The sequence below is a fragment of the Cajanus cajan genome, chromosome 8 (assembly GCF_000230855.2).
Source record: "Cajanus cajan strain Asha chromosome 8, NIPB_CcT2T_4, whole genome shotgun sequence".
Lineage (NCBI taxonomy): Eukaryota > Viridiplantae > Streptophyta > Magnoliopsida > Fabales > Fabaceae > Cajanus > Cajanus cajan.
In genome coordinates, this window is record NC_138524.1 from 27,988,040 (window position 1) to 28,009,542 (window position 21,503).

The following is a 21,503-nucleotide window of genomic DNA, read 5'->3' on the forward strand; positions in this document are numbered from 1 at the left end:
CTGCTCAGCCTGACCCGCTGATACTAACACCTCATCCTCCAACTGAGGAAACACCAACTCTCTCCGAGCACAATCTATAAGGATGTGATGGGCAAATAACCAATCCATCCCTAAGATTATGTCGATATCCACCATGGGCAACACAATTAGGTTCACTCGGAACCTCCTACCAGACACCTCTATCGGACATCTCACACACATCTCCGACGTCACCACAGAAACTGAAGCCGGAGTAGACACAGACAAATCAACATGCAAGGAAGATACTGACAAACCCAATTTCTTCACACAATCAACAGAAATGAAAGAATGCGTGGCACCAGAATCGAACAAAAATAAAACATCCTCACCTGCTGCCTTCCCTTTCCCCTTCACCAAGTCTGATGAAGTGGAAACCTCTGCACCTGATAATGTAAACACTCTCCCCGCAGCTGTAGGTCTAGGTGGCCTCGGGGCACTCCCAGATGAAGTCGGCGGTGTCTGACAATCTCTAGAGATGTGGCCTGGCCTACCACATCTAAAGCAAACATTCCCCGGAAGGGAACAATCTCTAACCATATGTGCTCCTCCACATCTGTAGCACCGCACTGACGATGCTCCACCCTGAGGAGTAACAGGACGAGGTCGCCTACTAACAGCTCCTCTCTGAGACTGTACAGGTCTGTCATAGGGTCCCCTCTACTGGCCTCCCCTCCTGGACCTGGATGATCCCTCCTGAACTCTAGCTAAATCTCTCCCCTCCTGAGAGACCACCGGTCTAGCTGCCTCAGTCGCAGCTCTACCTGCCTCCATATGAGCAAAGTGAGCACTCTGCTGCTGCATCGCCATGGCTATCATCTCCATGGCCCTAGCAATCTGGTCATACTGGGGTCTCGCCATACTGAAGAATTCAAACATCCTATTAGTAACATAATACCCCCACAATTCACCAAAGGCTAGCACATATCAGAGATATGACACAACAGAAACCTAGAAGGATCACTCCCCACAAAGTATCCTAAAAGACTCGACCGACTCTGATACCATAAAAGTGTAACGACCCGCCACGGTCTCTACACTTAGTGGAATCGCCCTACAACTAGTTAACTAAGAGAATATTAAACTGGATAACACATACATACAGGCATAAATATAAAGATCAAAATAATTAAGTTTCTTTATATAAAATATAGCACCATATATGTATAGTCATCCCAAAATATTCCTTAGTGCGGGTCAAGCACATACAAAAAAAATGTTACCCAAAATGGTAACTCAAAACACGAGACTCAGCTCCTCGTCTCGCAACGATCACCTCTACTCCAAGCTATCCCTGACCTGCTCCCATACCAAGTATGATCATTGCAGTTCCACCACATGGAAACAAAAGGGTAAGCTAGAATTCAAAAATCAATAGTACAAGTACAGAATAAAATCTATATTACACATGCATCCCAAATCCTGTCCCTAAGGACCCTTTCATCTCAATCAATCATTCATTCATCAAACATGAAGTCAAATACCACACTTCATCATATTAATAATCATGCAATAAATGCATCTCATAACAGACATCAATGCATATCAATCATCTAATGTGTCGCCACGCATACACCTAGGAGATCTCCATAATAATAGAGCTGTATAAGTGACATTACATCCTACCGAAACCACCCCAACCGTTTTCACGCCCAATGCGCCCGCTCGGTCACAGCTAAACAGGATATATAATCCTCACTCGGGTTTACTTAGATGATGTCACTTACACACTTGGAAGTCCGGATCCACCATCAGGTATAGCACAGCTGGGTACGGGCTTACCACGACCTTGGCATGCATTAACCAAGTCAATTGTGGAGTTCACCCACCGACTATCCGCAAGGATCCACGCACCTTCCCGAGTACTTGGTTAAGGGAATAACCCTCGACCTCATACCCCGCTACAACACTAGCTAAGGACTTAGAGGAGACTCACCCAACCCAGTGGCCTATCTGAGCACCACTCTCCCAAATCCAGTGGCCTCCCAGAGCACCACTCTCATATATCAGTGGCCTATCCAAACACCACTCTCAAGAGACTCTATGTGAGCTCTTCTAGTTCGAAAATATTTTTCCTCTCCTCAAGTCCTAGGCTAGACTCATGCCATAGGCATCACATGCAATCATGCATCATACATCATAATGGTCTGCCCACCATCATGATCAACAATCATACACATGTCATAAGACATCACATGCAATAATGCATCATACATCATAAATCATTATGATCAATAAACATACTCATATCATATTCAACCATTCGTACGTATCATCACAAGCATACATATGAATCATACCTCACCATACATCATATATCATACATACATGATCTAAACTTCGACTTTAAACATGCATAAGCATCAATTTAAATTAATTATTTATAAATATAATCACGATCGGCGCAGTCAGCTCGCGCCTGGCCTAACACCAACCCAAGAGCTCTAAGCTCTTCCACGCCTGGCGTGCTCAACCTGCGCCCGACCTAAACCTATTCAGAGAGTTCAAAACTCTCATCCAAACTAACAAATTCAACCACATGCAAACAATGTAGCTTCCCTTACCTGAAGATTGGCTCAGATAGCCAAAAACTGAACAAAAGTAGAATTTCCCTTTGAGGCTCAACTCGGAACTTCAATCCTCCCAAAACTAGCTTTCTAATCTGAATTTCAAGAAAAGACAGAAGGAGTTATTGATCTAGAGGAGAAAAAGAGTTAAACAGAGAAATTTGGGAGAGAAAGGAGCTCACTGACCCATAGACCTTCTCTCTAAAACTTCTCTCTAAAACTTCTAATTCTCCTCACGGCCCCCTCACCCCTATTTATAGGCAATCCGTAGTGGCCAGAACGGCCCGTACCGATACCGGAACAGCCCGTTCTGAACTCCCAGATCACACACAAAATCCACGCCCAGAACGGCCCGTTCTGAAATCAGAACGGCCCGTTCCGGGACTCATCCGGAACGGCCCGTTCTCCCTCTGGAACGGCCCGTTATCCTTCCCAGAACGGCCCGTTCCCAACTACAATATGTAGTTCAATTCAGTAGTTTGGAACGGCCCGTTCCAGTTTGAGAACAGCCCGTTCTGGGCTACTGAATCAGCCTTTTTTTTTTTTTTTTTACAATGTTACACATGGTCCATCATCCCCTCCCTCTTGAGAAGGATTTGTCCTCAAATCTGTAGGTTCGACCTCCTCATCATCATAACCTGCAAAGGGAATAAGATCACTAATATTAAAAGTGTTACTTACTCCATAATCATTAGGAAGATCTAACCTGTAGGCATTATCATTGATTCTTTGTAGAACTTGAAAAGGATGATCTCCTCTTGAACTTAGTTTAGACTTCCTTTGAGAAGGAAACCTTTCCTTTCTCAAGTGAAGCCAAACCCAATCTCCTTCCTAAAAAATGAGGTCTTTTTTCCCTTGCTTCTTTCTAAAGCAATTCTCTCATTTTGTTGTTGAATATGAGTTTTAACCTTCACATGTAATTTCTTCACAAAATCAACCCTAAAGACCCCTCCTTTATGAAAATAATGAGAAGAATCAGGTAAAGGTATTAGGTCCAAAGGAGTGAGAGGGTTAAAACCATAAACAACCTCAAAAGGTGAGATTTTAGTAGTCTTATGGACTACCCTATTATAGGCAAATTCTATATGGGGCAAGTACTCATCCCAAGACTTGTGGTTACCCTTAAGGACTGCCCTTAACATGGTAGATAGGGATCTATTAACTACGTTTGTTTTCCCATCAGTTTGGGGATGACAAGTAATTGAGAAAAGTAGTTTAGTTCCTAGCCTACGCCAAAGAGTTTTCTAGAAATGGCTAAGGAATTTAGTATCCCTATCTAACACAATTGTCTTGGGTAGACCATGAAGTCTAACCACTTTCTTGAAGAAGAGTCCTGCTATGTTGCTTGCATCATCTATCTTGTGGCATGGTATAAAATGAGTCATTTTACTAAATTTGTCCACTACTACAAAGATAGAGTCCATGCCTCTCTAGGTCCTGGGCAAGCCCAATATAAAATCCATACTGATATCAATCCATCGAGAGTTAGCAACAGGCAAGGTGTATAGGATCCATGAGGCATTACTTTAGACTTTGCTTGCAAGCAAGCTATACATCTAGAGCAAAACCTCTCAACATCCCTTCTCATGTGGGGCCAAAAGAATTTTTCTTCTAGAAAACTTAGAGTCTTTTCAACTCCAAAGTGCCCCATGAGTCCACCCTCATGACTTTCTTTTACAAGGAGTTTTCTAATGGATCCTTGGGGTATACAAATTCTTTCTTCTTTATACAAGTACCCCTTAGAAATATAGAAACCTCCTTGAGGCTTTACTAAACATTGGGTATATGATTCATTGAACTCGGAGTCATTGGAATATAACTCTTTAATGTTATCAAATCCCAAAATTTGAGAACCAAGGGAGACTAGTAAGGTATGTCTCCTAGAAAGGGCATCAGCTACAATATTATTTTTCCCTTTCTTGTATTTGATCACATATAGAAATTGTTCCAAAAACTCTACCCATTTAGCATGCCTTTTATTGAGTTTGCCTTAACCCCTCAAATATTTTAGTGACTCATGGTCACTATGAATGACAAACTCCTTGGGAATAAGATAGTATTCCCAAGTTTGAAGGGCCCTAACCAAAGCATAGAGCTCTTTGTCATAGGTAGGGTAGTTAAGGGAGGCACCTTTAAGTTCTCACTGAAATAAGCAATTGGATGCCCACCTTGTAACAGAACTGCCCCTATGCCAACCCCAGAGGCATCACATTCTAACTAAAAACTTCTTGAAAAATTTGGAAGAGCTAGGAATGGTGCATGGGTGAGCTTATCCTTTAAAGCTAGGAAGGCTCTCTCTTGTTTCACTCTCATAGAAACTCAACATTTTTCTTGACTAATTCATTTAATGGGAAGGCAAGTGTGGAGAAATTAGGAACAAATGTCCTATAGAAGCTAGCCAAACCATGGAAGCTCCTAATATCTCCAACACTTTTAGGAGCGGGCCATTCTTGGATGGCCTTGATTTTCTCGGGGTCCACATGAACCCTTTTTTTACTAATAATGAAACCTAAGAATACTACACTATCTACACAAAAGGTACATTTTTCTAAATTTCCAAAAAGATGGTGATGGAAATCTAATCCCCAAGGATCCCTTTGGAAGAGGTAAGACCAAGAAGGGTGAAGGTTGATCTAAGGAGGCTCACACTTGAAGACCATTGGGCCTTTAACTAGGTCCATGGTTAGGAGGCTAGAGGAGGCTTCTACAGAGGAGGTGCTTCTTAGACCTATGCTCAATATGAGTATTGAGTATGATTCCTCTTTTTAGTCTCATAGTCTCTATTGTATATACATTGTATAGTTTGATTTCTTGTACCTTGTATATAGTAGATACTTGTATAGGTGTATTTTGCCTTTGTATTTGTGAGGCACTTTATTGCTTTTATTTTAGGTTATCCTTTAGGAATTTAGGGTATGTTACTTGGAGACTTTTGCTCCATTTAACCTTGTATTAAGGGTCATTAATTTTTGTATTTTTTAGTACTAGAAGTGGGGTGACAAATAGCAAAGAGTGTAGGTGCAAGTAATTGGGCCAGAATTGGGCCTAGGCCAAATTTTACATATTGGGCTTGTTTTGCTCCATATTTTCCAAGGAATTGATTTAGCTAGGTCTCACCATCATATGGTGAACCTAACTAAACCAACTCCAAGTTTTTGGATTAGATTAAATATGGAAAAACAAGTGGCCGCCTAGCTTGCCTTCCTTTGGCCGAAATTGCTTAGTTGCTTGTACACTTGGGAAGCTTGTGCTACAAGCTTCTAACTTAGCTTGCTTCCCAAGCTTCTAAGTTAGAAGCTTGCTCCACAAGCCTCCTAAACTGTCTAGGATGGTCAAGCTAAGCTAACCATGGTTCTATTGAACCATAGTTAGCCTAGCTTCCACCATAAGTTTCTCCTACCATATATAAACCTTTTTCTTACCTTTGTAATCACTTTTGATGATATTTTTGAGTGAGATCAGAATTTTCATGAAAATTCTCTCTTCCAAAAGTCTTTAACCTCTTTGATATTCATCCAATTCTCTTATCCCTTCCATAGAGGAGTGTGGTGAGAATTGAAGAGACTTATCTCTTCCCCAAGGAGTGGCGTCTTTTGAGAGGGTTCTACACCAAACCGTGGTGCTTCCAAGGTCCTTTCCTCCATTGGAGACCTTGGAGAAGCTTAAGAAGAATCAAGGAGCTGAAGATCTAGGGAGGAACTTGAAGAGGAATCAACATCAATCCAGTTTCTCCACAAGTTTTCCATCAGATGGTTTTTCCTAAGAATATTAAAGACTTGCCTTAAGTGTCCTATGTGATCACTTAGGCACCTACTATATATAAGGATTTCATCAAAATAAACTACAAGAAACTTACCTATACAATCCCTCAAGACATGATTCATGAGATGCATAAAGGTGCTAGGAGCATTAGTAAGCCCAAAAGGCATTACTAACCATTCATAAAAACGGTCTTCCATTCATCACTTTCTTTAATTCTAATTTGATTGTACCCACTTTTAAGATCAAATTTAGAAAATATAATGGCTCCATGAAGTTCGTCTAGCATGTCATCAAGCCTAGGGATAGGATGTCTATACTTTGCAGTAATGTTGTTGATGGCCCTACTATCACAACACATTCTCCATTTTCCATCCTTTTTAGGCACCAACAACACAGTACAGCACAAGGACTTAAGCTCTTTCGAACCCAGCCCTTCTCCAACAAATCTTGGACTTAAGACTCTATTTCTTTAGTCTTTTGGGGGTTGGTCCTATAGGTTGGCCTATTGGGTAGGCTAGCCCCAAGCACAAATCAATTTGATATTCTATCCCTCTTAAAGGAGGAAGGCCCATTGGACCCTCGGGAGGAAATAGATCATCAAATTATTTCAAAATAATTTTGACCCCCTTTGGTAAAGTCTCATGTCCACTAGATGTGGTAGTGCAAGTTAGAGTCCCTGTACATAATAGGATAAAAGAGGGTTGTTTGATCAAGAGGTTTTGTTTTGAAATTTCTTTTTCTTGATCAACAACTTCTAGATAGGGGACTCCTTTCTCCCTAGATTTCTCTTTACTCCTAGTTTTCACAAATTTTTTTTTCTCTATTTTCTTCTTTTTTTTTGAAGTATTTTCTCACTTTCTCTTTTGAGTTTCATTTGTGCTTGATCCTCAGCCACCTATTGAGGAGAAAGAGGATGAAGCAAAAATTTCTTTTCTTTATGAGTAAAGGATATCTCATTAGTAAGGCCATTATGCATAGTTTTTTTTACCAACTTGTCATGGCCTTCCCAATAAGATATGACAAGCTTCCATTGGTACTACATCACATAGCACCTCATCCTCATACTTCCCAATGGAAAGCTTGACCTTTACTTGTTGGTCAACTACTAAATCTCCATCCTCATTAAGCCAATGAAGTTGATAAGGTTTAGGATGGTGATTAGTAGTTAAGCCCAACTTCTCAACCAACCTAGTGCTACAACAGTTGCACCATGATCCTCTATCAACAATGAGAGAACAAGCATTGTTAGAAATATTACATCTTGTATGAAAGATGTTCTCTTTTTGTGATAGGGTACCACTAGGTTGGTTGCTGAGGAGTCTCCTAATTAGTAAGAGCTCCCCTTCATAAGGAAAAGTTAACTTCACATTTTCCTCATGATCACTTGTTTCTTCCTCACTATCACTAGAGGAAGTAATAGTCTCCTCTTAACTACTATAAGTGTCATGCCCCCTTAAGATCATGACCTTCTTTGTGGGGCATTGGGAGGCAATGTGTCCTCTTCCTAAACACTTAAAGCATTTAATATCACTAGTCCTAGTACTAGTGTGTGGAGTGACCTTCCCTTTTCCTTTATCTTTTTCTCTAGCTAGATCCTTAGAGGATTCTAAAACTTTTTTCTTTTCAAAGGACTTACCCTCCCTCTTGTAATCTTTCCTTAAAGATGAAGAGTGGGAGATTTTTCTTTTAAAAGATGATTTTCTTAATTTTTGTAGTTCTACCCTTACACAAAGTTGGACCAAGTCATTTAAGTCCTTGTAGGGTAGTAGCTCCACTTGGTCTTTTATCTCTAAATTAAGACCACTCAAGAATCTAGCTACAGTTGTAGCTTCCTCTTCCCTAATGCATGCCCTCATCATATAAATGTCCATTTGTTGCCTATACTATTCTACAAACATATCCCTTTGTTGGAGCCTTTGGAGCTTATTCATAAGCTCCCTTCCATAATAGGTGGGCATGTGTCTCCTCCTCATGGCACTCCTAAGGTCATTACAATATTGGATAGGAGGGTCATTATGGAGGTATCTTTCTCTTTCTAAGGTCTTCCACCAATACATGGCATGCCCTTGGTGTTAGAAAAGAATGGCACAATCCAAGAGGGGGGGTGAATTGGATTCTATGACACTTTAAAAATTTCAGAGTATTTAGGATCTTTATTTCACTTAAACTTTTCTAAGACTGAATTTTCAATGAAGTTTCTTTAAAGACTTGTTATAAAAGAATGAATTTTATATGCTTTCTTGATTACAAAATAATGAGGTTCAAATGTAATGCTTTAATTCAGTTTAAACCAACAATATTCATGCACACATGCTAATCAAGAATCATCTTCTTTAATGTACAATCAAGATATTACTCAAAGTAAAAGATAAGGGTAAGAAAGATTGCACAAGTCTTTTATCCTGGTTCTTCCACTCCACATGTGACCTACATCCAGTCCTCAATCAGAACCTGATCAAGATTTGTTCCACTATCTCAATGAAGAAGGTTTACAAGCACACCACACATGCATATACTTCCACATTCAAGATAACCACTTTCTTGACCCCAAGAAAGCACCCCTTGTAGAAACTCACTACAAGAATCCTTACCACTTGAGAAACCCTTCTCAAGATTTTACAAGTATTCACAAAGAATTAAGGAACGAATTCACCTGGAATTCAGAAGCAAATCTTAATCTTCCCCTTTCAAGAATGTGATGATGATGATGATCTTTTCAAAGTTTTTCACAAACGTTTTTCTTCTTGGATTCACAAAGAAAACTCCAAGATGGTCACAAAGACTCCACAAAAACGCTTTTCTAAATTTGATTCTCAATTCTCACTCTGTTCTCAAGTTTCAAAAAGTTCAAACTATTTATAAAAGTTTCAGAACTAGATAATCGATTATTTTATTTTGTTCTTCAGGTTTTCTGGAAACCAACCAAGAACAATATAATCGATTATTTTGCTGGATAATCAATTATTCCAGAGTGTTATTTATGGGATAATCGATTATTTCACAAATAATCGATTATTGCAGCAAGGCATCCCATTTTGCATGTTGCTGGAATAATCGATTATATTTAATGATAATCGATTATTTTGAGTTAGTTTTTAAAACTTCATTTTAAGTCTCAAAATAACTTTCCAATCCTTTTAATTCATCATCATACACTCTCTAATTAGTTTAGATATAGATTTAGCTTATGCACATAACACACACAACAAATAAACTCATTCAAAACAATTTATACACTAATTCCTATTACATAGCACTTTCTTTGACTTTGTTTTTGTCTTCTAAGTTGTTGTTGTCCTTGACACACATTTTTGATCATCAAAACTCTTTTAAGCTTCAGAGATAATCTTGACCTCATCAAGTTCAGGCTCCCCTAAGCTCAACACTTGGAAGCTAAGGGTAGCCAGAGGGACTTTCCTCTCTTCACTCACCTTGTGGCAAGCAAAGAGTTGCTCAACCTTCATTTCCCAATCTAGATATGCCTCTATATCATCCTTACCTAAGAATTGTGGGAGGTCAACTTTGAATTCCTTAGGCCTAGATACTCTTCTAGGTGTACATTGATAGTGGTCCCCTATATTCAAGCTTTCATTAGGGGAAGAATATTGGCAGTGTGAGCTCCTACTCCTTCTCTTTTATTTTCTCATATCTTCTTTCAATTTTTCCTCCTCTTGTTTAACAAGTCTTAACTCCTCTTCAAGGATAGCAAGTTAGGCCTCTCTTTCAATTTTATCCTTCTCTTTTTGAATGGCCTATTGCTTCCTCCATAGTTTAAGTGACTTAAGCTCTTTAATTAAGTATGAAATGCTTTTCGGAGAATGTCACATCCACTATAATCAGATGGTTGAGACATTTTAAACAAAAGGTATTTTCAAAAAAAATAGTTTTTAAAGAAAATAATATTTTTGAAGTGCTAGACATGGCACTTAGAGTTCTAAGAGTACAAATTGAACTATGGAGGGAGGTGAGCTACAAAGAGCCACTTAATAACCAAGCCTCTTCAAGTAAAAATCTCTAAACTCCCTTGTACTTTGCCTTGCACAAAATGTTTTCACAAAGTTCTTTTTTAAAATGGAAAATAACAAACAAGTGCCTAAGTGTATGCAATTAAAACATAAATTGCTTGAAATCATAAATTGCTTGAAAACATAAATTGCATGAAAACATAAATTGCTTAAAACATAAATTGCATGAAAACTTAAATGACTTGAAAACTTAAAGACAAGAAAACATAAACTAGGTGTGTAAAGCAAGTAAACCTAGGTGAAAGCTTGGTAAGTACCAAAGACTTCCAAGGACCACTCTCACATGTACTACACAAATTACCTAGTTTGAAAACACTAAGGAGAGATGGAAATGCACCAAAGGCACTCCAAGACACTTCTAAAGGCCTTGTATAATAAATGAAATGAAAATTTACAAGAAATGAAATGCAAATTTACACCAAATGAATTGTAAATTTACACCAAATGAAATGTAAATTCACACCAAATGAAATGTAAATTCACACTAAATGAAAGGTAGTGGCTGCACCAAATTTTAGAAAACAAAATTCAGCCACTAAATTAGTGACAAATTTAGAGACGGATTTAACAAGGAAAAATTTTGTGACAAAAAATTTTGTCTCTAAACTAGTCTCTAATTTTCACAAAATTTCTCAAAATTTGTTTGCACCTCCAATTTCCTTTCAGCTGCAACAACTCTCCAAGTTTTTCACTCCTCTCTTAGGAATAACCTTGATGTTGGTTATTCCTAGGTGTTTAAGCTTCCAAAGCCTTCCTCCAATGGAGAAACAAGCTTCCTAGCCCACACCACAAAACCTTCCAATTTTGGCTTCCTTTGTAACTTGTCCTTCCACACCTTCAAGAAGCACTCAACACACCTTAAGTTTCTGGAATATATATGGTAAAACTAAAAATTAACAATTAGGAGAAGCTGCACCAAATGGTGGAAATAACTGAGACAAGACTAGAAAGAATTCCAAATAAAGACAAACAAAAATTAAGGCATCAAAGAAAGGCTAGCACACAAAGGAAAACCTATCAATGGCACTAGAGTAGATTAAAAAATAAAATCTAAAATTACAAAACAAAATAAGACTCAAAATCAAGCAATGTATGGCTGGACAGTGTTTAAGATAGGCAACAAAATGTCAAAACCAAGAGCAATCTTAAGCAAATTTTCTACTCCTTGGCTTCTTCTTGTACTCTTTCTTTTGTAACTTTTTTGTAACTTTTTTTTTTCACTTTTTGTTTTTATTTTGTAAAGGAGTTTAATTCCTTTTAATGAAAGTATTTGTCTCGGATTTAATGTTTAAAACTACTGCCAAAAAAATTCCACAAAACAAGAGGTATACTAGTCATTTTGTGTTCTAGTGATCACACTTTTTGTACAAATTTTAGGTCAATTTTCAAGAACTCTTTTGTTTTGTTTTTCCAATGCATTTGAACACTAATACCTCTGTTTTTCCTCTATTTTAAGGACTTAAAAAGTGATACAAGTTTCAGCCACAAAACAAAAATGCAAGGAAACCTAATAGGAAAGTGTTTAGAAATTTTATTGACAAACTTTTTAATGAGACATCAAAGAAACCTAACTCTAAGGAATTTGCTATGACTAATAGCAAATTAAGAACTCAAATGTGTAAAGAAAAAGCAAATATAGGTCAGCACAAGAATATAAAGCAAAAACCAAACCAATGTAGACACAAGAACAACACAAAAAATTAAGGTTCAACAAGCTAATCTAGGATTCAATGACATGTAAAGAACTACACATGACTCTAGACAAACATATGATTCAAAAACAAAACTCATTCTAATCAATATCAATGTCCAATCACGGACTCATGTTAAGGAATAGGCAAGACTCAATCAAAATGAAAAACGCACAAGTATAGGAAAACCTAAAGGCACAAACGGATTGATTCAAGATTAAAAGGAACAAGCAAAATATGAATCAATCAATTCTTATGAGACATATGGATCCATCAAAATATTTATTAAACCTAGATCCATTTAGCAAACATGTATTTGAAATAAGCAAAGAGGAAGAAGGTACAACACGGATTCAAAAACACAAAGAGTAGGAACACATAACCTCAAGAGCACCAAAGGTATGCTACCAAAAATGATGGAAGTAGGTGAAGAAGTGGTTGATGTTCTTCCTCACACTCCACCTTCACGGTCCTCTTTTTTTCTTGAGGTCACAAACACACCAAGAATAAAGGTTGAACAAGCTTCCAAAAGCTTATAGAAGATCCTTGATGTGCTTGGTTACTTCTTCAAGAAGTAGAAGAAAGGTTGGAACTAAGGCACAAAGGTGGAAACCTTTGTGTGGAACCTAGGAGGAGAGTGTTCTCCACGGACTCAATGGCTTTGAGAAGAGAGAATTTGAGAGTAAATTCTTATTTCATTCATCCAAAGTGAGGAAAAATGAGAGAATTACAAATATATAGTGGAAGGTAGCTTAGGGAGAAAGCTAACCTTAACCATGGTTCAAGGGTTGCTTGACCAGCCACCCTAGTTTAGGAGGCTTGTGGAGCAAGCTTCTCACTTGGCTTACTTGGGAAGCAAGCTAAATGAGAAGTGAATATAGCGACGTTTCTTCGACAACCGATGTAAATATAGCGACGTAAAACAATATTTTCCTAGTAGTGATGTAAGAACTTCAATATTTATCATTACGAAACATTTTTCTTAGTAGACGATAAACCCTTCAGATGCATTGATCTTATGTTAAACAAATTTTTCCTAACAGTATGACGTTTAAAAGTGCATTGGACGAAGAACATTACTCTTGCGAAAATGATTTGAAAATTCCTTTGTACATGCACACACACATATTCAACCCCTCTTTCTATGTGTTTTTCCGCTAACTTCAAAGATATCACAAAGATTCAAAATTCTTTGTTCAAGGTGTGAAAATTTTAACATATATAAGTTTTCCAGCTGAAATAATCAATTATTTACATGAATAATCAATTATTTTATTCTTAACAACTCTGGAAATCAACCAAAATACTTTAATCAATTATCTGAACAATAATCAATTATTACAACAATTTCTCCTGAGGTAACTAAAAAATAGAGCAAATAATTGATTATTACTTGAAATAATAGATTATCTTAAGTGAAAACTTAATATCTCAATTTTTCATGCCATTTTTTTTTCAAATCTATTTCAAAATATATCTAAATCATCAATCATCATCTAGATAGAGATAAAGTGCTAAGTTACTTACCAAGCACAAAGCACGCAAGCAACAAAGCTTAAAACCACACAAAATAAGATACAACTTGCACTCTTATTTATTAAGAGACTCAAAACACAAAATAAACTACAAGTTGCATTCTTTTCTCTCAAGAAGCTTATTTGTAATCATCAAAACCAACAAGGATCATGTCTTCATCTTGAGCTTGATCAATAATTAGTTTAAGATGTTGTTGTGTATGGTCTCACGTATTGATATGTGATATGTTGTTTGTTGTAGAGTTGATGGGTAAAAACATGTAGAGGCAGTTGAAGGCCAAGTTCAAGGTGGATGATAAAGAGCAAGGGCTGACGATGGAGCTCGAGGGTGTCGAGGAAAAGGTTGTGGCCTCAATTGTGAGAGAACGAAAGGTGGTAGGTGCATCGAGGAGGGTTGGTCATTTTGTGTCACGATTATCATAGAAGGCCGAGTTGATAAATGGAGGTGGGTTATCCCCAAGTTAGGTGAATTCACCAATGCCCAAGAAATTAAAGGTGATGGTGAGTTCTAGTGGGGCGCGAACTCTTGAGAAGACAATTGTTCGATCATAGGTGAAGGATATAAGCAATAGTGCTCTAGGAGATGGTAAGATAGATGGAGGTTAGGTAGATGTGTCTAGTGGTAAGATGGTACCAGAAATGGTAATGCTAGATGAAAAGGGTAGTGATAGCAACAAATGGAAAGGCGTTGTGCCTCCTTAGGGTTGGTTTGTTGGGCCAACTAAGGGCTTGAATGAAATGGAAGTGTTATTGGGATAATCATTATCTGTGCTGGATGAATGGAAAGGAAATTTGGCGAGCAATGTAGCATGGTTAGAGAAGTATGAGGCGCATGCACATTAAGCTAATGTGTAGGTATTTTCAATGTACATTACATGTTAGCAAGCTATAGTGTCATTTGCAACCGCGTTGTGGAGGACGAGCTAATGGACATCCACTAGAGGGAAGCTTGTTCAAGTATGGTATACGAGAGGAATCGTTGATAATAGAGAAAAAAGATTTGGAGAGGAAGTTAGGTGTTGTTGAGAAGGCTATGTGTAAGGAGCATGTGAGGGGTTTTGAAAAGGTTACTTGGCAAGTAAAGTTTTTTGCACCTGAATTTTCTATTTGGAAGTTGAATGTTAACATGGATGTATATGATGGTGGTTTAGTGAATATGTGAACATTCTAGAGGAAGATGAACAAGTAGAGGAGGTTACACCCAAATTGCAAAAGGTGAAGGTTGGAAAGGAGGAGGATGAGTTGAATGAAGAGACAATAGTGCCTGAGGTAGGTGTGGTTGATAAGGTTGTTCAGAATTCTACAATGGAATACGGTGTTTGTGTAAGTGATGTGGCTGACGGATCAATGTCAAGTGGGGAAGTTGAAGGATCTAAAGATGGAAAGGCTGCAAGAATTGTGCAAATGAATGCATATTGTGTATGTTATTATGATTGATACACTTCTTTTTATTATTGCTTCAATTTGGACTAGTTGTGTAATGAGTTTGGAACTTTGAGGTTTGCATGTTTATTGAATGTGATATTGTATTTTTATTATAATTGGTAAGCATATATTGAGAGTTGTATGAATTGTAATAATAATGTGAAAACCTGTTGGAGTGAAAGTGTATGGTGTGAAGCGAATGCGAGTATAGGTGACTTAAAAATCACGTGTGAGTTGTATAAAAGATACAAAAGCTCGTCTACTCGTAAATCACGTGTGAGAAATGTGAGGACAAGAGAGCTCGACTACTCGAAAATTGGGTGTGAAAATGGTAAAGGTATGAGAGTTTGTCTACTCAAATATCATGTACAAAAATGGTAAAGACTCAAGAGCTCATCTACTTAGAAATTGTGTGTGAAAATGCTAAAGATGTGAGAGCTCATCTACTCAGAAATCACATGCAAAAAATGTAAATGCGTGAGAGCTCATCTACTCAAAAATCGGATGTGAAAATGCTAATGTGAGAGATCGTCTGATTGAAAATCCCATGCAAAAAATATAAATGCATGAGGACTCATCTTGTCAAAAATCCCGTGTGAAAATGTTAAAGATTTGAGAACTCGTCTACTCAAAAATCGTATGCAAAAATGATAAAGATGTGAGAGCTCGTCTACACGTAAATTAAGTGCAAAAAAAGTAAAGACACAAAAGTTTATCTGATCAAAAATAACATGCAAAAATGTTAAAGACACAAGAGCTTGTCTGCTTGAAAATTGTGTGCAAAAAATGTGAATATGGGAAAGCTTGTGTGCTTGAAAATCGTGTGTGAAAATCGTAAAAATGCAAGAGTTTGTCTACTTGAAAATTGTGTGAATAGAAATTTGAATAAAAAATTTGAATGAGGAACTTATATTAATATGTAAGAATGATACATGCTTCGAGACGCCTCGTTAAATAACCTTCATAGGCTAGAACATTTTTTCTAAATAAAGGGAAAGAGGCTAACATAGGAAAAAAGTACATAACTCGTCTAGATGTGCTGAGTTGAATTAGATAGTTGGTGGTGCTCCAAGACCAAGTGTTTCCAAGTTAGTGGTGTGTCTTAGGATGACCTTGAAGCTTTCAACATAACATTTTCATGTTGGGTGCTAATCGAGTCAAATTGTTGTTCTCTTTCTATCATTGGTGGGGAATTTCATTGGTAGGTGGGGTGTGGAAACCAAGACTAAGGCATTTAAGGAGGTTCATTCGAGTATGGCATTGTAGCAAGTTACGACATCCACTATTAAAAATTTCATATTTAATGACTTTGTTTATTTCCCATTATTTAATTTGCTTAACAGTTTTATCTAGCCCTTTGAGCTAACTTGCTCGCTTGCAAATCCCAATAGGGGTTTGTTATATGGTTTGATGTTGTTATGGGGTAAATGCATTTGGAGGAAAGTGTTCCATTGAAAGATTCCAACTAAGCTAACTTGATCTACGAGAGTTTTATGTACTTCTCAATTGGCAATTTGTACTTGTTATCATTTTGAGGGCATAACCTATCTGAGTTGTGGTATTCATCTTCTGTGTTGGTTGATTATCGACTTTTGTGTCGACTTGCCTTATGTTCTTCCATTTGGATGAACATGAAAACTTGGTTTCTTAAGTCATTCATGTCTTTGGGCATGTGGCGATAGATGTTGTTTGAGAACGGTCTTGATTTTAGTGTGTTCAACATGGTTTTTAGGGTGACTTAAAGGTGAAGATCCTATATTTTTTTGGTGACTAGGGATAATGTTTCCATGAAACTCCAAAGTGGTTTGTCGTCATCTTGCCCCATATTGAGTAGTACTAGTGTGGAAGTGTCGTGTGATTAGCTAGTGGCAAATCGGACCCTAAAGAGTTGTATAAGGAGAACATAACTAAGTATTCTAAAAATTGGTAAGAGAGTGTACCACTAAAGCTCAAGGTCTTTGAGGGTTGTGGGAAAGATCTTGCACATGATAGCATCCTCTCAAGTGTAAGTTGTTGATATGATGGGACATTTTCAAGACTCATGAAGAATGTTTTAATTTTGATGATGAATTATATAGATGTTGTTTAAGCCAATGAAAAATGATAATGTATTGATTGTAATAGATATAGACATGTGTGTGTTTGGTTCTAATTGATGATGATGAATGCTTAATTCAAGAACTAATCAAGCTTTTAAGAAACCAAAAATTTGATTACTTAGTATTTCCATGTATAAACATAAAGTAATAGATTATCATGAAAAGGTAATTTACTACCAAGTGTTTAAACATAGAAATATGTCTTGATTCCAACAAGAGTTTTCAAGGTAACATAGTTAATCAATTACCATTGAGGGTAATACATTACCAAGTTTGTTACTTGAAAAGGATATTCAAGCATCCTCTATGTTAATCGATTACCAAAGCTAGTAATAGATTAAAATAGAACCTTTTGTTGGATAAAAGGCTGAAGAATCAAGAATTTCATCGGGTTAATCAATTACCACGAACAATAATTGATTACCATAGAATGAAATACATTTTTGGCTTCTGAAAAGCTCGGGATAATCGATTACCAAATCCTGTAATTGATTACCCTGACTCTTCTATGTCCTTAATTTAGTTTTAAAGAGCTGGTAACAGATTACCATATCAGGTAACATATTACTTTTGTTATGACTCTTTATAACTGAATTACGTCTTGCACTTTTAAATAAATATCTTTTATGAAATTAAAAGAGAACCTTTTTGAAAAATAACATAAGAGAAAAAGAATACTTTTAGAAACAATAATCAAAGGTCGTTCAAAGAAATATTTTCTAAAATACTAGAAGTGCAAAGATTGAAAATGTGTTCTTGAAAAAAGAAATTCAAGAAATGAATTCAATTATGAAAGATCAATATCTACACAAAATAGGTGATATCTTTCTGATCTTTTAACCTGTACATTTCGTTTTGTATGGTGTATCTATTGAGATAGGGTGTCTCAATAAGAAATCTTGAAATCTTGGGTGGGATTTCTCAAGTAATTTTTGGGGGCTACAGAAATTTGTATGATTTTCAGTCTTGTAGTGTCAAGATTTATTTGTGCTAGCATTCTTCTAATATTGTGTGTGCATAGTGTTTGTAAAAAATATTATAGTGAATGATTTTTGATTTAGTGGGGTGCTAAATTAGAAGAAATTGCATGTAGGCCAACTGGATGGCTGAACCAGTATAAATTTTTATGTTCTTTATCTTTTTACCCTATATCTCTTGAACAATCTTGTTATAAATCTGATTGAAGAATTCAAAGATTTATGAGATATGTTATTTCAATTACACATATACTTTGAATATTATTCTTATAATTGAAATTGACTAAGAAGATGGTATTATAAAATCAACCTTGATTACAAGTGACTGATTCGCTACGTTAACATTGAAATTATAATATATTGGTATTGTACCTTGTAATCTACTATAATTTGGTAAATTGAATTGATTAAAGGTTTAGCATTGAATATCTTGGTAGGTTAAAATCAAGAAATTTTGAAAATAGAGTCATCTTAGGATAGAATCTATTCAAACCCCCCTTCTAGATTCTAGTAAACAAGGACCAATAATTGGTATCAAGAGCTTAGAACTTGTTAGTTAGTTATGTTACATCCATAAACTCCTTAAAGTGACTAGTAATTAGTTACCGTTTGCTGAGGGTGCCTTTATAAACAAACCTCCTATCTTTTCTGGAGATAATTACCCCTTTTGGAAAGTAAGAATGAAAATCTTATGAAATTTGTTCATAGAAGCATATGGCAGGCTGTGATTATTGAATATAAAATTCCTACTAAAATTGAAAATGGAAAAGAAATAGAGAAACCTTTTGATAGCTGGGATCAAGATGAGATTAAAAGAGCTGAAAATGGTGTAAAGGCATTGAATATAATACATTCTGCATTAAATTCTGATGAATTCTTTAGAATTTCATCTTATGCTACAACTTAAGAGGCATGGGACTTGATTAAAGTGACACATGAAGGAACTCTTGAAGTTAGACATGCTAGAAAGAATACTTTCATCTAAGAATATCAAACTTTTAGAATGACACAAGGAGAAACCATCATGGAAATGCAAAAGATGTTTACTCACATTACCAACCACTTGAAAGGCCTAGGAAAAATATTTGATGAAGAATAAGTAAATGTCAAGGTCCTAAAGTCACTAAATAGAAGATGACAACCTATGGTGACTGCAATCATGAATATAAGAAGAAAGGAGAACTCAGTTTCTTCTTAGGGCTACAAGTCAAACAATTGAATAAGGGAATCTTTTTACATCAAACCAAATATAGCAAAGAATTACTAAGAAGTTTGACATGGAGAATTGTAAAACTTCAAACATCCTTATGTCCACTAACTGTTATCTATATAGTGATGTTGTAGGAAATGAAGTAGAATAAACAAGATATAGAGGATCACTCTTATATCACTAACTTCAAGCATCCCTATGTCCACTAACTGTCATTGGATCACTCTAATATCTCATAGCAAGTAGATTAGATATAATGTTCACTGTGTGTGTATGTGCTAGATTCCAATCTGCACCAAAGGAATCACACTTGAACGTTGTGAAAAAGATTATGAAGTATCTCAAAGGAACCCTCAATGTAGGATTGTGGTATCCTAAAGGTACATCTCCTTCCTTAATTGGATTTTCTGACTCTAACTTTGCAGGTTGCAAGTTAGATAGAAACAGTACTAGCGGTATGTGTCATATATTTGGAGAATGTCTTGTATCTTTGCATAGCCAGAAACATGCATGTGCAACACTTTCTATTGCTGAAGAAGAATATATAGTGGTTGGAAGTTGTTGTACACAATCAATATGGATCAAGCATCAACTTCAAGATTTTGGATTGAAGCTAGATCACATTCCACTGAAATGTGACAATACAAGTTCTATCAACATCTTAAAGAATCTGATTATGCATTCAAGGACACATCATATTGAAGTCCGACATCATTTTATAAGAGATCGTGTGGAAAAAGGTGATTGTAATATTGAGTTTATTGATTCGAAGAATCAATTAGCTTATATATTCGTGAACCTAGTACCAAAGGAAAGATTTTACAATCTTAGAACAAATCTTGGTATCATTAGTGAGTATAATCTTGCCTAATCTCAATTTATATACTTAGGTATTTGATAATTATGTGAATCTTGTATGCAAAACCATATATGTTTGAGTGAAATATGCATGAGATTTGATTGTTCATAATTAGGATCACACAATTACACTGGAAAATAATGATTTCTCTGTGATAACTGATTACCACACGAGTTAACCAATTACCATTGAGAAAATAGGTTGAAAATGGTCATACTTCATCAAGATAATCGATTACCCCTCTAGATAATCGATTACCCTAGTTATATAAAACTCACACAGTCACATGTGCATTGGAATAATCGATTACCACGTATAATAATTGATTACCCTACACATAGGAAGTTAAAATACATCATACTTTATCGAGATAATTGATTACCACAGGTGATAAGCGATTAATTGCAATGTAACTGTTGAAAAATCCCTTATTTTTGAACCCTTTAACTTCAAATAAACTTCTAAAAATGAAACCTTTCATTTCCAAACCATTTCTCTCACATTCTTACCCTCAAACCCTAACAACAACCTCTCCAAAATCAAAACCCCTCTCTTTTCAGTTATTCAATCAATAATGGAGAATGTTGGAAAAGGAAAAAAAGTAAAGCACCGGGCTAATCGAGATTACCCATAACCTTCTAAACCAACTCAAGGAGAATCCTCTACAAGAAGGAAAAGAAGAGAACCCTCTCATACTCAATCCAAGGAAGACTCTCCACACCACTAGTTTTCAACCAAGACTCGAGAGGAAACATTCAACAAGTCCTTTGCATGCAAAGACCTTGTTCCTTATAAGGTATTTTACCCTTCTTGGCTAAGAAAAGAAGGTTTTCATTTTTCAGAATTTACTAATTTCTCAAGGTCTAGAAAAGTTTGTCAATCTAAATGGACTCTACTATCCAAACTTGGTTTGTGTATTTTACTGCAATTTACATAAGGATGATGATTGTGCTTTGGTTTCTGAGGTTAATGGTGTAACCATTACTTTATCTGATAAAGTGTATAAAGAAGTGGCTGGATTGGATAACAATGGTATTGTTCCAAATTTTGCTAATCTGAAATCAAAAGGTTTTGAGATTAACAAAGATGTGTTCTTTTGAAAGTATGTTAAGATACATTTTTACTTGGGAAGCAGACAAGGCTGTAAAGAGGAGGAACAATAAAAAGGTAACATATAATGCAGGTGGTCTATTTACTAAAGTAGGTTACTTCACTACTACATTTCATGGGTTTTGGCAGTTAGGGGAGCAATCATGCTCAAATCAGTGAGGATGACATGATTCTCATGGTTGCCCTTAAAAATGAAGTTAAATTCAATTGGATATATATGTTGGA